Below are 18,889 nucleotides of genomic sequence, written 5' to 3' on the forward strand. Positions count from 1 at the left end.
AGGACACGATGTAAACATAGAACAGAACCCAAGCTGGTGTTTGGTAGGAGCAATAATGCTGTTCCCTCTGGTGTGGTTGATCCCTTTATCAGTTTTTCTCTTTGTTGTCCCTCATACATGTCACAAAGTCTAGAAACAACACGGCTTTTAGAATTAGAAGATACAGATGCAAAGCTGGGAAGCTTGATCACCTCCCAGTTTATTTGAACTCACACAAATTTCTTAACCTAGGTAAGCTACCTCACAGGGATGTTGTTGGATTAAATAAGAGAACCTCTTTGCAAAATTGTCTCGCTTCACATCTGGCTCTTGCTCGATATTCACTACAGCTTTGCTTTCTTGAGAAAACTCTGTGATACCTTAAAGAACAAACAAAACGCTTCCAAAACTTCTCGTTCCTTCCCTGTTAAAGAGAAAGCAGGACTGATCTCAGGCAAGAGTGAGGTTCTAAGAGCTTCTTTCCATAACTTGCCATCAACTTTAGATACTAAAGGCTCTTCTGCTCTCTTTACCCTTTCCCTCATAACCAAAGTCGGAAAGCTCAGAATTGTTTGTTGTATGATGGTTTATACTTTGAAAATCATTTATTTTACCTTTTAGCGTATATCAAGTACTTGCATTTTATCTTTTTTCTTTGTGAAGTTAAACTGAAAGGCTTTTACCCTTACTCAAGAGATTTCAGGAGTTAGCAAGCAGCCTTAAGAAGAGATTTCTAAGTACAGTTTATAAAGTTTCTGAGATGTTTCACCTCAACACATCCTTAACTAATGAAGGTTTTCATATATGGAAGCCCTGTCTCCTGTCCTCTTTGTAGCTTTCCCACAGGTTTTAGGGAAATCTAACAGATGAAAGAGTTAGGGAAGGAAGGGAACAAATGCTTACTGAGCATTTATCATATGTCAGACACCTACACACAGTGGAGCAACCTGCTCTGTCCTGACCTTCCTGTTTCCCGTGAGGGGCATAATTAGAGAAAGCTCTGGACCGAGAAGAAGGTAAAGTCAAGACTCATCCTGGATCTCCCACTTTTTATGGCCAATAAGACCTTCAGCAAGTCACAACTTATCTGAATCATCATAAAGGATGTGGCAAAATTCTCAAACAACAACACTTATTTACTTGGATCCCTTTTTGCAAGTATCTGTGTAGATGCAATAGGAAACTTAATATGAAAATATAAATTAACAATTCAGAGCCCATTCTTTGATCAACTCTAATTTCATTTGACCAATACTTTTTTCATTAAAGCTGCTTTTCTGTAAAAGACAAAAAATAATGATCCTCTTTTTGTATAGACCTCGTCTTCAAAGAGCTTTGTCATGTGTAGCTTCTTAATTCCCATAAAAAACTCCATATTTGAATTTTCATGTGACCTATTTGCATTTCCCTGAAGGGGACTTCCAAGGTTTATTTCTATTTTACAGAAATGTAAAAAACTTGATTTCATAGACTCCACTGGCAGATATAGTTACTGAGAGGGAAGGTGATCTACTAAAGACTTTTACCTCATTGGACTTATTTTTGCCATAGAGGATGATCTAAATGTATTCTTCTTCTTAAGGGGATGCGGGCTTTGACCTTGCATTTGTCCCACAGGATGGCCATCAGGAGTAACCAATTTAGATAGACTTGGCCCTCGTATAGAGCATCACATGGAGAAGCCGTTTTTCACATCTGACACCATGGAGTTAGAAAGTAGGCTTTGTGTCTCTCAACTCTCTCTGTCCCACATTCTCCCCACTTTGGTGACAGGCTAGTTATATCGTATCAGCCATCAAAGTTCCCAATGTAGACTCAGATTCTTGTCCTGTGTTCTGGGGACCACAGCACTATCTTAAGGGTAAAGAGAAAACAAGACCTGAGTAGCTGTTTTTTTAATTTTTTACTCAAAGTTTATTTGTGTCAGAGAATTGCCCATTTTTAAGGGAGTTTGAGGACATCAAACTGCTAGATTTGGTACATGATGACATTCTCTGTGCCCTGAGAGTGTCCCAGAGCACAGGTTACTGAGGAATGATGATGTCTCTGATACAGGACATGCACATAGGTGGCTCGAGTGGTTTGGGCACTTGTCTGGAGTTTTTATAGATCATCGAAATGGCTGGTAGTAGAGGCTGAGAGCCTGGATGCAAGCTCCAGGTTAAGGATGGAAGAGAGCCACCTCTACACTGCTGACGTCCTGAGGACTATGCTTTTATTTGTTTTCAAAATGGAAAAGTTTATGTATTAATGCCTTATATTTTTGTAAGGGTTTGTTTGTTCCTGCCCCACCCCAAGCAAATTTTCTAGATGACTTTAGAGTTATGTAGAGAATCCTTTCCAAGTACCATATATTAAAACATATTTTGATCTTTGATGGTGCATTTTCTTGTTGTCTTAGTTCGTGCTACCATAACAAAATATCATAGACTGAATGGCTTAAACAACAGAAATTTATTTTCTCTCAGCTCTGTTCTGGAGGCTGGAAGCTTGAGATCAGGGCATCGGCATGGTTGGGTTCTGGTGAAGGTTCTTTCTTGCACACAGCTTCCCCGTGTCTTCACATCACAAAAGAGAGAGACAGCAAGCTCTCTGGTGTTTCTTCTTATAAGGGCACTAACTCCATCATGAGGGGGCCACCCTCATGACCTCATTTAAACCTAATTGCCTCCCAAAGGACCTGCCTTCTAATGCCATCACATTGGGGTTAGGGCTTCAACATAGGAATTGAGGGCAGAGCACATTTCAGCCTATAGCACTTGTCTTGATTGTTCTGAATACAGACAGAATACCTTATTTCACTGATTATAAAACACCATTATTTTATGTACTACTAAGTAAGAGAGAACTGCTGTCAATTAAACTGACATAATACTTTTAAAGTTTGTTATACTTACTGTTTTCTTTTAGAGAGTTATTTTTACATATCTCCATGTTTTTCATAAAATAGAAGGAAAATGTAAATAAGTTTGTTGAGATATTTCAAATTTATATTTAGAGCCCGAGCCTCCTAAATCATTTTTTTAATGAGTTGTTAATATCCAGTTTCCACACGACATGATCTTCTCAGCCATTAACAGCACAGATGCTGTGGTAGTTTTTGAGTCCTTCACGATATTCTCCCGGACTTTTCTTTCAAGCTGCAGACCTCTTTCCTGCAAATTTGATGACATCCTTTTCTGATCTCAAAAGGAGGTTTTAATGGAAGGCTTTCAGATGAAATCCAGGGTTCTTATTCTTTCCACAGTGGATCTTAAGTGGTTTGTTGACTAAAACCTGAAAGGGGTTACACTTGTGTAGTCACTCCGCCAGATGTAATAACCCAGCTTTCACAGTGACCGCCTCGTTGCAACCGTTGACTGGCTGATAGCGATTTTAAGATGCCATCAACTATTACAAATACATTTGGGCTTTGGAAAAGTTAAAGTGAAAATAAATATGGTCTTTGAATCAATGCCCAATATAGTATGTGCTCATTGTAGAAAATTAGGGATATATGGGTAGGACATAGAGAAAAAGCCCTAGGGAAAAAAATGAAAAAAAATCACTCCATGATATTCTTTATCTTTTGCGGTTTCCTTTTTAATGTCATTAATCTTAGGAAAATGCCTAATGCATTATTGTACCAATATACGATTTTGTTTGGGCTCATTTTAATTGTTTCCATGTTTTTCTCATTCATTAAGAAACTCTGGAAAATACCCTTTGTACAAATCTCTGATTATTTTAGTAGAACGTTTCCAGGCAAAGAATTAATAGTGAAAGGAAATGAAGTTTTCAGAAGCTCATGGTACCTCTTGCCAAATTGTTTTCCAGAAGGATTGTATTGGTTGCCACCTGTGTAAGCAGTGTATGAGCGTGCCTGCTTGCATGACTTGCTATTAATGGGTATTTGTGAATTGTAACAGTCTCTGCCATGTTTATAGATTAAAACATGTATTTGTTTTAAAATCACATTTCTTTGAGATTGATAGACCTCCTTAAATATTGAGTGTCCATTTATATTTTCTCTTCAGTGGTTGTCTTTTTATGTCCATTTTACTTTTTTTTTTTCTGTTGGGAATGTACGAAGCTCTTCAGTCTGGTTCTTCTCTTTTCCCGGTGCCGTCCCTGGTGTGTAATAGTGGGGTTTCCTTATCAAGTCATTCACAGGGGAATTTTCATTGAAGCTGTTGATAGTGAAACTGCCTGTGTTCAATGGGTAGAAGTGTGTCGTGCATTGTTAAAATTTCATGTCTGTGCTAAGGCTGGAGATCCACCAGTCTACTTGGCTTATATTTAAGAAATTTATTGTATAGAGAAACCAGAATAAAAGCATAACACTAATTCAAATGAGTCATCAGGTTTTCCACAGTACTTGAGAGCAGCCTGCCTCTGTGCACTGTCCAAAAGTCTAAGTGCTTCCTGAGACCTGAATGTGCCGGAAGCCTGGTTACTGGTGAGTTCCTAACAGCAGGCAAGGGTAGTTCCAGATAGTTAAGTATCTCCTTAATTACTCTACTTCTGAGTGGTTTTTTTTTTGGTTTGTTTTTGTTTTTTGTTTTTTTTATCCATGGCTCATATTCTTAGATTATTATGTACAGGAATTCTTTTTCAAATTAAGATAAAATGATGAAATAAAAGGTTTTAGATCTGGAAGGATCTTACAAATTGAGTTCAGTGTCTTCATTTTTTGTGGACTATTAAGAAAAGGGGCATTGAGCAACTGCCCAAGGTCATATAACTAAAGTAAAGATGGGGTCAAAGTGTAGTTTTTGATTCCAAACTAGTTCAGTTTTTACTATATCTCTGGCTGGCTTCCTTATGTTTATCTCTAGCACTGAGTAAATAAAGAGGAAAACATATCCCTAAAATAGAAAACAGAAGATTTCTCTTATAATTTGTTTCTCCAGGGATATTTATTTTGATTTTTTTTCCTCTAGAAGTGTTTTCTTTTTCCTTCACTAGAAGGATTATTTTTGAAATTCTTACAAGGTCTCAATCTAGACTCAATCACTGGGAGTAATATCTCTATTTCTTTTCTATATCTTAAAGCCCATTTCTGTTTGGTGTCCTTGAGACTTTTATAAATCCATCCTATTATTATTATTTTTTTTTTGTCAAGCCACTCAAAGACCATAAATGTAATACTAGTTAAATATAATATACAGTTATTAAAAAGAGTTGTACACTGGTATTTTTCACTCCCCAAAGGCAATTAATGTTAACAGTTTATTTGATCTTTTCTAGATATTTTCTGTGCACATATGTGCACATGCATGTATATATACAGAGGGTTCCAAAAAATGTATACACACTTTAAGAAAGGAAAAAACTGTATTAAAATTGTAATACTCAATATATACTGATAACAGAAGGTAAATACAAGTCATGTTTGACTTCTGCAGTTATAAGAGGTGCTCAAAGTGGTTACCATCAGCATAATTTTAATACAGTTTTTTCCTTTCTTAAAATGTATATACATTTTTTGGGGCACCCTCTGTATAGATGTATAAATCCTTAAGAAAACCCACATGGACTTTACAGTGTGTTTTATTTTGTAAATTACTGTGTTGATTGAATGCACCTTTAGGCCTTTTCTTATGTTAGCACATACTAATATATATAGGTTTTTAAAAAGTTGCTCAGTATTACAATGGATAAATATCCTATAACTTATTTCATTATTCCCCTATTGATGATTGTATCTTTTTTGTCGTCATTGCAATCAATACTAGAGTGAATCTCCTTGTATATAATTGCCTGTGCTTTCAAAAGAGTAGTTACAAGAAAAACTATTGGTTAACAAGTGTGTTCATTTATAACATTCCTAGATTTTGTAAAGTTGCCCTTCAAAAAGGTGGCATTAAATTTATAGTTCCACCTTCAATATATGTGAATGCTAGTTTATTTACATGCTTACCTGCATAGGTTATAATCGACCTATTTCATCTTTGCCAGTATGATAGGGAACACTTATATCTCATTCTTTTAATTATGCAATTCTTTAGAATGAATAGAAACACATCTTTTTTTTTTTTAATTAAAGTTTATTGGGGTGACAATTGTTAGTAAAGTTACATAGATTCAGGTGTACAATTCTGTAATACATCATCTGTATAGCACATTGTGTGTTCACCACCCAGAGTCAGTTCTCTTTCCATAACCATATATTGGATCCCCTTTACCCACATCATACTGATTGGCCCTTCCAAACAGTACTGCCTGGATTTGTATCCTGGCTCCACAGCTTACCAGCTGTGTCAGCTTGAGCAAATTACTTAACCTTTCTGTGCCTCATGGGTCACTTATGAGGCTCAAATGAGTTATTATAAATTGCTTAAATCCATGCTTGGCAGCTAGTGTATGTTATATAAGTATTTGTCAAAAATAAAGATGTAAATTTCTTTCTCTGTTTATTTAACCTATTTTTCTGTTGGGTTTGGTAGCTGTTTTACTATTTTGGTGAGATTAACCAGTGATCGTTTACTAGCTTGAGTTCTAATCAAGTCAAGCATGTCATGTTTAATTTTGAATTATAAAACCTAAAAAGATTCATCTAAGTCATCCTTCATTTTCAGTAGGATTAAGTGAAGGATTTTGTTTTAATTCTATAAGTTCCATGTTAAAAACTGACTGCGAGGTTACAACTCATTATTTCAGAGAGGTCAACTTTCTTTCCCTGCTTTGTTTGTGAGTTTTGATGGTGCTAATCTGATTAAACCTCTTGGCGCTACATCCTTAGCTCTAAAATTCTGAAGATTAGAGGTTCTGGAGTTTTCCCCACACACACATCCATTAAATTGTTACCATGGTTATTGGACTCCCCAAATCTCTTCTGATTTATGGAAGCAGCATCTTAAAGATGAATAAGCATTCTGCTAGTTTGGCTTCAGAAAACTTAGTAAGAGTTCCAGTTTGAACATATATATATATACATACTAGTTCTCTTTGAACAAGTTGTTTCATTTTTATGAACCTCAGTTTTCTTGCCTGTAAAATGAAGGTGATAATCTCTGTGTCAAATGAAATGAAGTTTGCTTTTTTTTTAAACCTTAGGCGTGATAATGTTGACAATGTGGGGAATTTTTTGGTTTGTTTCGGTTTTTCCACATAGTATGCTTGATTTTTGGTAAATGCTCATTAAGCAAGGAAATAAAATATACAAATATTTAAATTGCTATCAAGAGTTTTTGATACTCAAATTTTTGAGGGAGGGGTGACATACCTCTTTTTCTTCCTCAAGATACTGAAGAAAGCAGGAAGTGAAACCACAGTTCGCTAGGAAGTGAATCCCTGGGAGGAGAAAAGTTACCCTTTGAGTGTTTACTATGTATCAGACTGTGTCAAATGCTTATGAACAGTTACCTTACATAAATAGCTTATTTGGAAAGGTTAAAAAATTGGCTTAAGACTACACAATTACTAAGTGCTTCTACCCAGGATTTGAATCCAGTTTATCGCACTGTCTCCAAAGTCTATATTCAGGGCATTATAGCAGCCAGGTTGCTTAGGTTCCCAGGTCTAGTTGTTTAACTTCACTATTTCCATTTTTGCATCTGTAAAATGGGGATGCTAACAGTATCTACCTTCCAAGATTGCGGGTTGTCCTGAGGATTCAGTGGGTTAAAGTGCTTAGAAAAATGCGTGGACTATAGTAAGCATTTTGTAAATGTTTGCTCTTATTATAACTTATGGTGATTTCTGTACCATTCTGGCTTCTGTGCTTTTCTGCTCCTTGATCCTCTTCTCCAGGCTTGAGATAATGGCGGCGTCTTAGATATTTTTGTTTCATTTGTTCCATGGTCTGTGTGATAGGCATGACCCTGGCCACTCCATCTGGAGCAGATAGAGGACAGAGCTGTGGTGATGGGTCTGGCCTTAGCGGAGTGCTGTGGGACAGTTGCTGTAAACAGTCTGGGAGGGCATGTGTTCACTAGGAGAGGGGAGGGGGAAGGAATGTGAGGCCTGAATGCAGGGATCCCCTACCAGAATTCTGCAAAGATGTGCGTGCGCTCAAAGGTGCTCTGCCCATGTGATTTGGTGTGCATCTGGGCTTTACAAGCACAACCTCTAGTTTAGTTGTCTAGTGCTGTGATTCCTGAGCTTGGCTGGGTCACCAGAGCCACTTGTGATTCAAATTCCCATCAGACTTACAGAATCACTCACCATCAGTGAGACCCAAGCTTCTGTGTTTTTTAAAAATGGTTTTTGAATGGGCAGCCAAGCTTGGGAGCCACTGGTGTGCTGTTTGTTCCTGTGTCTATGCAGGGATAGCTCCAACCAGCCATGGCAGAGGGATGTGTATGTGACTGAAAATTCTTAGGAGAAAGAGCTCCCCCATGATCCAGTAAACCCTGTTCTTGGCAGCCCTACCAAGATGGATTTGAAATACAATGTACAAGGAGATGAGTGAAAAGATTCCATTACAGAAATAACATGGGACAGGATTTGATCGAAGTAATTTGTCAATATAGTTTGCTTGGTTCTTGTGTTTATGCCGATTTCTCATCAACCTTTGCTGATTCTCACACTTGCAAGTTAGATACACAAAAACAAATAGCTATTGAACATAATTTTGATGTTTAATTTACATAAAACTGCATAGAAATTGTTAGAGGGCCGTTTTTCCAGAGTGATACTAGAGAATGAATGAAGTGAGTAGCTTGCATTCCTTTTTATATTTGAGCAATCATGATTAGAGTGGAATGTTAACATGGTTAGCTGTGCTGAGACAATATTGACATTGTTGCTAAGATATTTTACCAGACATGTCATTGAGGCTGCTGTTTTGAAAACTGAGCAATGATCTTTTTTGATGATGGAGGAGGAATATAGCAAATAAAATGGCAAGGGCAGAAAATGTAAAGTCATCTCATTCTCTCCCCACTCCCTGTCCCCTCCCCCCAACAATACAAGCCTGAAAAGGATCTTGTTAAATGGCCACACACACACAATTGATTTAGTCTGCTTCTTCCTAGACTGTGCACTGAATTGGTTGTGTTGCATTCTTAATGTGTTTTTGTGGGGAAAGAATCTTTAAATGCTGCCTAGTAACTTTGAGCCATTTTTCACCAAATGTTTATAGATCCCATTTTCCTTGTAAGGAGTTGAAATAAGATAAATGGTAGCAGCTCCCTTTTAGTCTCTCTCTTGTAATGAGGCCTGCTGGCAGACAGCTTTGCTGACGGGACTGCCAGAGTTTGGATGTGAGTAGTTAGTGAGGGGGTGGTGTACTGGTTATGGTATTGTTCTGAAAGCCTTTTGCCTCCACTTATTTTTCCACCCCCAAAATGTCAGCATGTCCAATATGACAGAATGTTCCTGATGATTATCGTTCAGAGAAACATGACTTGCTAAATTATCTGTGGAGGATAATTTCTTAAGCTGCAAACAGTACTCCAAGCTCAGTATGCACCTTGGTAGGGGATCCCTGTGGCGTGGGAAGGCAGGCCAGTGTGGTGCCATGTTGGAGAGTTCTGACTATGGGCTCAGACTGCCTGGGCTCAAATCCGGATATGCCATTTAGAGGCTGCGGGACTCGAGACAACTTCTTTAGCCTCTCTAGGCCACAATTGCCTCATCTATAATGGGGGTAATGACAGCATTTACTTTAAATGGAATAGTGTATATAAGTAAGCTAATGTATATAAAATGCTTCACAAGGTGTCTGGTATACAAAGTAAGGTCTTAATAACTGTTAGCTTAATCATTTTCATTCTTAGGGCAGATACATTCAATAAGAGAACTCAGTAAATATCCGGATGTTACGTGGGTACTCAGTGTTTAGGTCAGGGTAGGTGAGCTCCAGCGGTTATGGTGGGGCGCGGTGTGTAACTGAGATGAGAAATGGCTTTAGGAGTTGGAGATCCAGTGTAGAGTTGCGGTCCCCAGGGCTGCCGTGCCACCCAACTCCCAGGGACTATTTACACAGGGTTAAGATGGACAGCATGATGGTTCTACCCTCATCATTCCTCACGTCACTCCCTTCACCCCAAAAGAAAGTTCTGTGGGAAAAGTGGAGTTCTTTACGTTGTTATAAATTAAGCAGGTATATTCGGGTGGTGATTTGGGGACTCCTTAAGAGAAGGATTAATTGTTGGAGATGAGAGTTAAAAGCAGAGAAGGCAGTGTAGACAAAGCTAGGGCCGTGAGGTTTCTTTTAATTACTTTGAAGTACGTCTGGTAAGGAACTGGATCTTGGACCGTCGGTGGCTATCGGAGGAAGCCAGTCTCGAACTTGATTGTGAAAACAACCAACAAGGAAGACCGTACGACGTTAGAAAGACCTGGGAGAAAGATGACTATGGACAATTTGGGCTAGATGGGCAAGGTGGATTGAATAAAACCAATGCACACAGGGAGAGGTGCCTGGAGATGGAAAAGTGAGCCCTCCCTCTGGGAAAGGACGTCAGGAGAGCAGGAACTTGCAGGTATCCATGGGGGTGGGTGGGCTTGCTGGGAAACCTCTGGGAGTAAAAGGAAGATGGATATAAATTTATGTTTCAAATAAATGTGTAGTGGAAAATAAAAAGTGTTATAAAATATCCTCACAAAAATATCAGAACATATGTCTACCTTAAAATGTAGAAGAAAGGGAAAAACGCCATCAGTACTTCCACCCTCGTAAGCGTAACCACCATGGACATTTTACTGACCTTCCTTCTAGCCTTTGGTGGTGCATAGTATGTTCCCATTGTCATATGGCAGATGCAGAATTGTGGGTACTGGCTTAAAGGTTTATTCCACATGTTGTAAAAAAAATCAAAAAATCGTTGGCCATATGGTAAACTCAACTTCTTCTTTTTTTGTAATTTCAGTTCCTTGGCACTGAAAATGGTCATTGTGGTGTTGTGTTACTCTGCTGGTTTGGGAGGATGGGAGGGGTGAAGAGAGCTTTCTCGGCCCCATATCACAATCATGTCAAAAAGGTTAGCCATTGTTAGCAAGTTCTGGCACAGGGTGCTATTGTTTTAAGAGGTCACAAGATAAAGTAAGATTCTTTCTGCTCTGTGGGGTGAAGGATATGGTTCGGAAAACACATTTCCTGAATGAGAAGGTAGTGGAAGCAGAAGAGGGGATGCTGAGTGAAACGTTGGAAAGCTGGGCTTAGGTGATAGTTTATTGCCTTTAAAAAAAAATCATATTCCCAGTGTGGCATAATTAAATTTGATTCTTAAGTAACTTTTTTTTTTTCCCTCGGAAGGATAAATGGGCCATGCATTTTCTGAGCTTTTGGGTTTTTGAGAATATTTTTGTTTAATTGGTTAATACTGCACTTAATAGAAAGTTTAGCTTGGTTTTATAAGTTTTGATCATGCTGTTTGCTCCCTCAGGTTTCGTAGATGTTGCTTTTTGACTTGCAGCTTTTGATGTTGAGAAGCGTTGTGAATAGAATGTGTCCTCCCAAAAGAAAACATTGAAGTCCTAATCTCAATACCTGTGAAAGAGACCTTATTTGGAAGTTGGGTCTTTGTAGATGTAATCAAGTGAAAACGAGGTCATAGTTGATTAGGGTGGGTGGGCCCTAATCAGTTTAACAGGTGTCTCTCGAAGATAAGAGACAGGTACACGGGGAAGAATGCCCTGTGATTACAGAGGCAGAGATTGGAGTGATGAGCCTACAAGCGATGATCACCAGAAACTAAGAGAAAAACATGGACCAGATTCTCCCCTAGAGTCTTCAGAGAGAGCATGGACCCTTCCCAACAACTTGATTTTGGACTTAGAGCCTCCAGAGATGTGAGAATACATTGCTGTTGTTTAAGCCACCCAGTTTGTGATACAAGAAGTCTGATGGCATTTGGGTTCTAGGTTCCAGTTCCTATGAAAGTCTCTGTGATTTTGTATCCCATTAATTTTTTTTAACTAACCTGGCTGCTTGTGATAATTATTTCTTAAACTGTCGACTTCAATTTTTCCAGGAGGTATCTAGGTGTGAGTCTCTCTTCAAGGAAACAGCCTAGAACATAGTGGGTTCTTTTTAGTATGAAAATCTCAATTCAAAAAAGATTGTTTTTCTTTTCTCTGACTTTTTAAAATTAATTTATCATGTCCTTATTTCTTCTCAGAAACACCTTTTGTTTTCTATATCTATAATCTTTTCTCACATCATGAAAATGTTTGCCCCTTTCCTTAGCATCCTGGGGAGACCACCTCAAGCTTGTTCTTTATCACTGAGTGGACTTTCTCTAGGGTTAATTCTACTCTTTATGCCTGAAATGTGGGTCATAATTTGGCAATTACTCTTTTTAAATCTTAGTCTAACCTGCAGAGAAAGTAATCTAAAAACAAAGCACCATATAAAGGGTATAGAGGTCATCCTATATCCTAGTGAGTATCCAAGCAATTTACTGAATGTTTTTCTCAGTTGTCTTTCTTTGAGTTTTCAAGAAAATATTCCCTTTCCTGTCACAAATAAGCTATATTTTCTCAGTCTCCCACCATGTATTGTTTTGTGAGTATTTGGGGGATTTGATTTTCATCAAAAGAGAAAAGATCTCATCAGCCCCGGTTTGCCTGAATCTGCTGGTTCCTGTTGGGAGGCTGGAGTGGGTACCACAGCAGACACCAGGGGAAGGGATTCGATGTCTCTTCCACCTGTGGGCTGATCTGTGGTTAGCTCACCAAATGTTGTAACAAAAACAAAGGAGGCTCCATTGTCATCCTTGAAATTACTGGGAATTGTTTTCTGTTCTGGCACGCACTCCCGTATCTTTTGGTGTATATGTGGTTTTGGAACTTGTGAGTTTTTGTCTTTTACTTTTTAGTTACAAACATTTTATTGGGGTGCTGGGAGAGGCTGCTAGCCAGAGGCCGTGTTAAACGGAAATAAGAATTCATACCTATACCCTACCCCCCTACAGTAGTGGCTACTCCCACTATTCCTTTCACCTCTGTGTTCCTTGCTCCTGTCCTGCCTCATTCCTTTCCTTTTCCTGCCCTCTCCCTGGCAGACCTAACGTTTCCCCAGGGCTCTGGATTCTCCTGTGAAAGCTGCACCCACCAGGGTGCCCACACTCTCCCCCAACAGCAGAGATGACCAGGACTTGGGAGAGAGCCAGGATGAAGGGTGGGAAGACACGTAGCATGTGCCTGCACGGAGCCCATTGATAACGGGAGCAAGTACGCTCAGTGCTGCCGAGAATCCACTCTCCTTCAGAACAGGGCACTGGTGCCCTTCTTACTCTTCTGTCCTGTATCCACCTCAGCCAACTGGAAACAAGCTCACCTCCCGGCGCTCAGCGCCGCACACTGTCACTTGAAACAGCCTTTGTGGAATAGAATGTCCTTTCACCCACTTGCCAAGTTAGGCCATCCCAGGTGGCCCGTTTGGACTTGAGATGATTACATCTACACATGGTTCAATCCTAGAGAATGGAAATTCCAAATATTTATAGGAAACGTATGCACATGGAAAAACATGTAAACCGTGTAAAACCATGTACTTCCATCCGTGCTTCCAGTTGGTGAGTTTCTGTTCCCAGAGGCAGCCACTACTGCTGGGTCCTGTGTGTCCTTCTGGAAACCCTCCATGCATGTGCAAGTGTGTATGTTTATGTATGTTATGTAAACACACAGTGTGTCTGCACATGTGTATATACATATATATATATACACACACACACACACACACACACACACACACACACACACACTTGAGGAATGTACATCCTGAGACTTTTATTTTAATCATGTGATGATTGAGTATTCCCTCAAGTTTCTTTTTCTTTTCATCTCTTCCACTTCTTTGTCTTGTAATAGGAGCACAGACATAATAAGAACACAGATGTTTCAGATCTTTTCTCTACCTCCTTGCCTCCTTGGTTCTCAGTTCTTGCTGCACGTGAGAATCACTTGGTGAGCTTTCACAGCGAGTACCTGAGCTGTACCCCAGGCCAGTTATAGCAGTGTCCTTGGGAAGGGCTCACGCTTGGTTTGGTGCAGAGACTGACGATGAATCGTGTTCCATAGCAGTAGGCCTGGCAGACCTGGGTCTGAGTGTGGTGGGTCCAGCGGGACGCAGGTACTGAGGATCCCTGACAGGGAAATGCAGAATAAGAAATTCCATGCAGATGTCAGATGAAGCCTGCCAGGGTGCTTTGGTGCACAGCTGTCTCACTCCTTCATGTACGGGGCCAGGCAGAGTGGCAGGATTCTTTGTGCTGTGTGGCAGGAACGGCATTCTGAGCACCCTCCTCAGGCAGAGACCGCAGGCCCCAAGGCTGCGAGAGTTAATGAATTTACAGTACAAAGTGAACCGAGAAGAAACTATTTAGGGGGCTTGATGACTAAACATCTATCTCAGATTCACTTTGCTTGTATGGTGACAGCATAAGGTGTGACTGAAAGAAAATTAATGATCGCTGGGCCTGGGTGCCTCCCAAATGAAGTGTTCCAGGAGTGCTGTGGAGCTAATTAACCAGCCAGCACGAAAAGTGAAAATAGATGAGGGAACAGGTTTCTTCTCACACTGGCCGGGTACTGCGTGGAGACCTACATATACTATTTTTGGGTTTTCCTATTAAACATACAAAACGACGTAATGTTGACAGGCCTGTATCGATAGTCTTTTCTCAGGGGAGTGGTCCCGAGAGAAGGGACTCTGCCTGGGTTCACACATAACTCTGCCACTTGCCAGTGTCCTCTGGCAAGGTCCTTGGTGCTTTCTGTGCCTCAGTTTCCTTACTGAAGGAAGGGCATAATATTAGCACCTACTTCTTGGAGTAGTTGTGAGGATGTGACCTAATAGATAGGAAGAATCTAAAAGACTATCCTAACATAACATAGTACTTTTTTTTTTTTTTAAGTGCACCCCCCTGGGGCTTGGGAGTGGGAGTTTTTCTGAGGTCATATGCTCTTAAAGCTCAGAAACTGTTGCATGACGATGTGTTTTCAAGGGAAAACTGACAATTTAGAGAGGAAATGCCAGTCTGTTTACTCATCACCTGTTTCAGGACAAAGTACGTTTGGTTTTATAACCATTGAGTATTAAGAATAAAACTGTGAAGATAGTATTTACTGGTTTCTGTTGAGAACTCAGTTGGTAGAGTTTTGAAGACAAAAAAGTAAACTTGTCCCACTGACCAGATTTTTGTGTTATTCTGGGGGTTAGCTGCTGTGTTGCCTCTTAGCGGTATTGTTTGAGAATTCGTCACGACTGTGTGAATAATGTTTTGGAAAATTGCTTTCTTGGGTGCATTAATCTTTCTTTTTGAAAATGTGCATGAACAATCAGTCTGGCTGGATACTTGGGGAGCTCCTGTAAGATGTAAAACGGTTTAAAGTGCTTTCAGTTACAGAGAGAGCCTTCTGAAGTCTCCAAAAATGATATCGGATCTTGTGGGAGGAAATCTTTTCCGATTTTCTAGGTTTCTGTAAATATATATGAGTTAGATGGTTATAAACCCTTACATTGGGAAATATGTTTAAGAAACATTAGTGTACTCCCAGGCAGGGACCGCATAAAAGATGCCTAACACCTTTTAATGCCCTAGTTAAGTGTATCGCACAAGTCCCGTTTTCTGGAACTGGATAAACAGAACATCTTTTCTCTTTCTATTCTGAGCTTCCATATGCCCCCTCCTCCACCTAACCACTTCAATAGCACAATAAATGGAAATCTTGTTTCCTGCATCTGCAGACCTATTTACCTAAATGTCTGAGCTCACCCTTGCCTTTCTCAGGTCTGCTCTTTCTGAAATGTGCTTTTACTTTCATCTCTGTGGCTTCGTTGCCCTTGTTTTTCAGTCTTCTCTAATCCTGCACTCCCTGTACTGTAATCTATAATGTTGGACTTTGCCCCTCTGCATAGCTTCCTTTAAATATGCATTATCTCCAAGATTCACATTTTCTTCCATTATGCATTTAAATCCCTTTTCACAGTCTGTAACAGTGAAAAAATTTAAAATAAAGACCCATTATCAAAAGCCATTTCTGCCAATTTAAAATGCCTTATTGAATGGCTTTACCCCCTTTGATAATTCCATTATCTTTGCAAACTGTGACTTGGATTTACAGTTCTTTTGTGCGTATGTATGTGTATATGTATTTACTTAATGTTTATGACAAACAGGAAGAAGCTTATGCCCTTGTGTCCTTTCTAGGCTTTTATTCCTGGAACTCAGAGAATTGGTGATTTTAAAATAAGAAAAGGTGTGTGTGTGTGTGTGTGTGTGTGTGTGTGTGTGTGTGTGTGTATGAATGACAGAGGCCATGTGTGACCTGTAAAGCCTAAACTTTCTAGCAAAAATGGCTGATTCCTTATAGATTTAACTCATTTAAAATCATGTCTGTTTGGGGGAACCTCCATTTTTTTTTTTTTTCAGAGTAAAATTCTTAATCTAATGGAGTAGTAAGTATATTAGAGCCTGAGCTGACCTGTTGGTGGGACTTTGGCGAGAGATTCTAACCTGCAAAGTCCCACCGACTGGCCAGCTCAGGCCTATGCCCCAGCGTCCTGTCTGTGAAACAATGTGATTGGCCCAGATGCTCTCTGAGGTTAAACGCGTGTTGGGCTGGATGTGAGTGTCTGTGGTGTGTAAATGTTCTGTGGGAAACACCTGCCTCTGGAGGAGGGTGAGGAGGCCTGGTAAGTCATCCATGGGTGATATCATTATGGTTTTCCTACTCTGGAGAGAATGCATCATCCTACCTGGCCTGGGCATTTTGGCTGCAGCAACAGGAAAGGTGATTGAAGTGTGTTTCCTGTCACTGAATTGAGGTGGGAATCAAATAGATCACAATTAAAGGAGAAGCATCTATTCAAGGTGAAAAGAAATGTGCCAGCTGTGCTGATCATTGCAGTGAAATGTTTTTAATTCCTCTTAAACCTCCTTAAGCGTCTGCTGAGGAATGTTAAATCCACTGGAGAATCTCTGGTGTTATGTTGCCCAGACCAGTATTGTGTATAAGTCTCGTGGATGCCCCTGAGAGATTGTCACTTTCTGCCACTGGCATTGTCTACATCCTTGTGATGCTCTTGGACTGACTTTGACCTGAATCCCTTTGCCCTCATGCAGTTAAAGTGCCAGGCTCCACAGGCCTGTCTTCAGCTTCTGAGCTGCTGGGTCACTCCATTTGCTTTGTGCCGCCTGTTCATACATAAAATTCTCTCCCTGCTCTGTGCCTTTCTAATAAAAGGAAACTGGAAGTGGGGGATCTTTCATTGTGTCTGAAAAACAAACCAACAGAACAACATGCTTGGGACTGATGTTACAGTGAGTTGTCAGAGTAAACTTGAAATAGAAACCCTTCCTCCCCAAACCCCATCTCTAAGTCCCGTTTTATTGCCGACCACATAAAATCAAAGTGTCAGAGCACAGCTGCTCCAAAGGCTGCAGATCCTCATGGTTACGGCATGCTTTGGAAACTCACCCCACCAGACTTGCAGTTAATAAAAATATTTGTTCTGCTTGATATAAACAAAGTATATGGGCAGAATTCGTAATCAGGAAACTCTAATTCTCGTTTGCCCTTGAATCCCCAATGTCTCTTATATCATATTGGAGAATAAGTATTTAAGATAATAACCTTTTCTCGGTCATGAGCTTTACTTTTTATTTCTGGTGTTGTCACAATAGCTGTGTTTCTCCCTAATTTTGTGTCCCCATCCAAATTAAGGAACTTGAAGTCTGGGTCTTTTTTTTTGTGTATAGGTCAGAAATACTCGTGTGAGAGTAGGGAAGACAGTGCCTTGTCACAGCGCCTGCTCCTACCAGGCCGTGTGACTACCTCATCAGTGATTTAGGCAGCATAAGGGCAGCCACAGGGCAATGAGGCTCTCTTCAAACCACATGGAAAAACCAGTGTCACCTCTTCAAGGTCCTCCCTGCACATCCTATATGTGTAACCCGCTGGGGTTGTGGGCTGTGGCCTCAGTGCTTTCCAAGTTCTTGTCTGTCTCCCAGTGTTTCTTGCCAAACATCCAGGAATCAGTGACCAGGCTCTGTTCTTGTAAGCACAGCACCTGTTTACATTCCCAGGATGAGACTGATGTGGGAATGGGACTGGTCATGAGAGCCAGATATTGGACCAGAGAAAACAGCTGTCCCTTCTGTTTCCACAAGTCTCCGCAGTGTGCTGGGCATTCCGCCCCAGTGGGAGCAGCCTTGTGATGCATCCCCAGCTCTGCCTGGAGATCCATTTCATTGCCAGACAGTCGAAGGGGTAGCAACTAGGAAACTGCATGCCCTGGCTCAAGACCTCAGGGAGGTGGTTTATGAAAGATTTCAGGCTTGACCATGGTAGAGGAAGACTAGCTCCCAGGTCCCGGGAATTGGAGGTAGTGGTATCTTACACTGTAGCCTCAGGAAGCAGGGTGGGCGAGGGTTGTAGGAGGGCCAGAGTGGGGACGTGGCCATTCGCAGGGACTTAGGAGGTAAGGTTCGCCACTGACTCCTGCCTGCTTCCTTCCCTCAGGGACAGAACAGTATTTGTCTTGGGCGTGAATACTCTTGTTATTGAAAATTCTAGTGAGGGTTACCTGGTAATTCTTGTTTTTTGTTTCTTCAAATGCCACTCATTTGGGCAGTTAGGGATAAATCTTTGGTTCCCAAGTTTATTAAAACCCCTTCAAGCATACCGTGTTTCCCTGAAAATAAGACCTAGCCAGACAGTCAGCTCTAATGTGACTTTTGGAGCAAAAATTAATATAAGACCCCGTCTTATTTTACTATAAGAATGAGTCATATAAAATATAATATAATATAATATAATATAATATAATATAATATAATATAATATAATATAATATAATATAATACTGGGTCTTATATTAATTTTTGCTCCAAAAGACGCATTAAAGCTGATTGTCTTATTTTGGGGGAACCATGGTAGTCGGCCCAGGTGAGACCAAAATTACCTTTCTGATGTTGCCATTGCGGGACCCAAGGCTATTCTGTTCACAGCTCTGCTGGTTTTGAGTTGCCTT

The 18,889-nt window shown here is 40.2% G+C and overlaps 1 protein-coding gene across 3 annotated transcripts in view; it reads left to right on the forward strand.

Moving 5' to 3' along the window:
- TANC1 (tetratricopeptide repeat, ankyrin repeat and coiled-coil containing 1) overlaps positions 1 to 18,889 on the forward strand; it is a 217,317-nt gene that overhangs the window by 75,089 nt on the left and 123,339 nt on the right. The gene's annotated exons all lie outside the window — the stretch shown is intronic.

The sequence above is a fragment of the Rhinolophus sinicus genome, linkage group LG01 (assembly GCF_036562045.2).
Source record: "Rhinolophus sinicus isolate RSC01 linkage group LG01, ASM3656204v1, whole genome shotgun sequence".
In the NCBI taxonomy this organism is placed as follows: domain Eukaryota; kingdom Metazoa; phylum Chordata; class Mammalia; order Chiroptera; family Rhinolophidae; genus Rhinolophus; species Rhinolophus sinicus.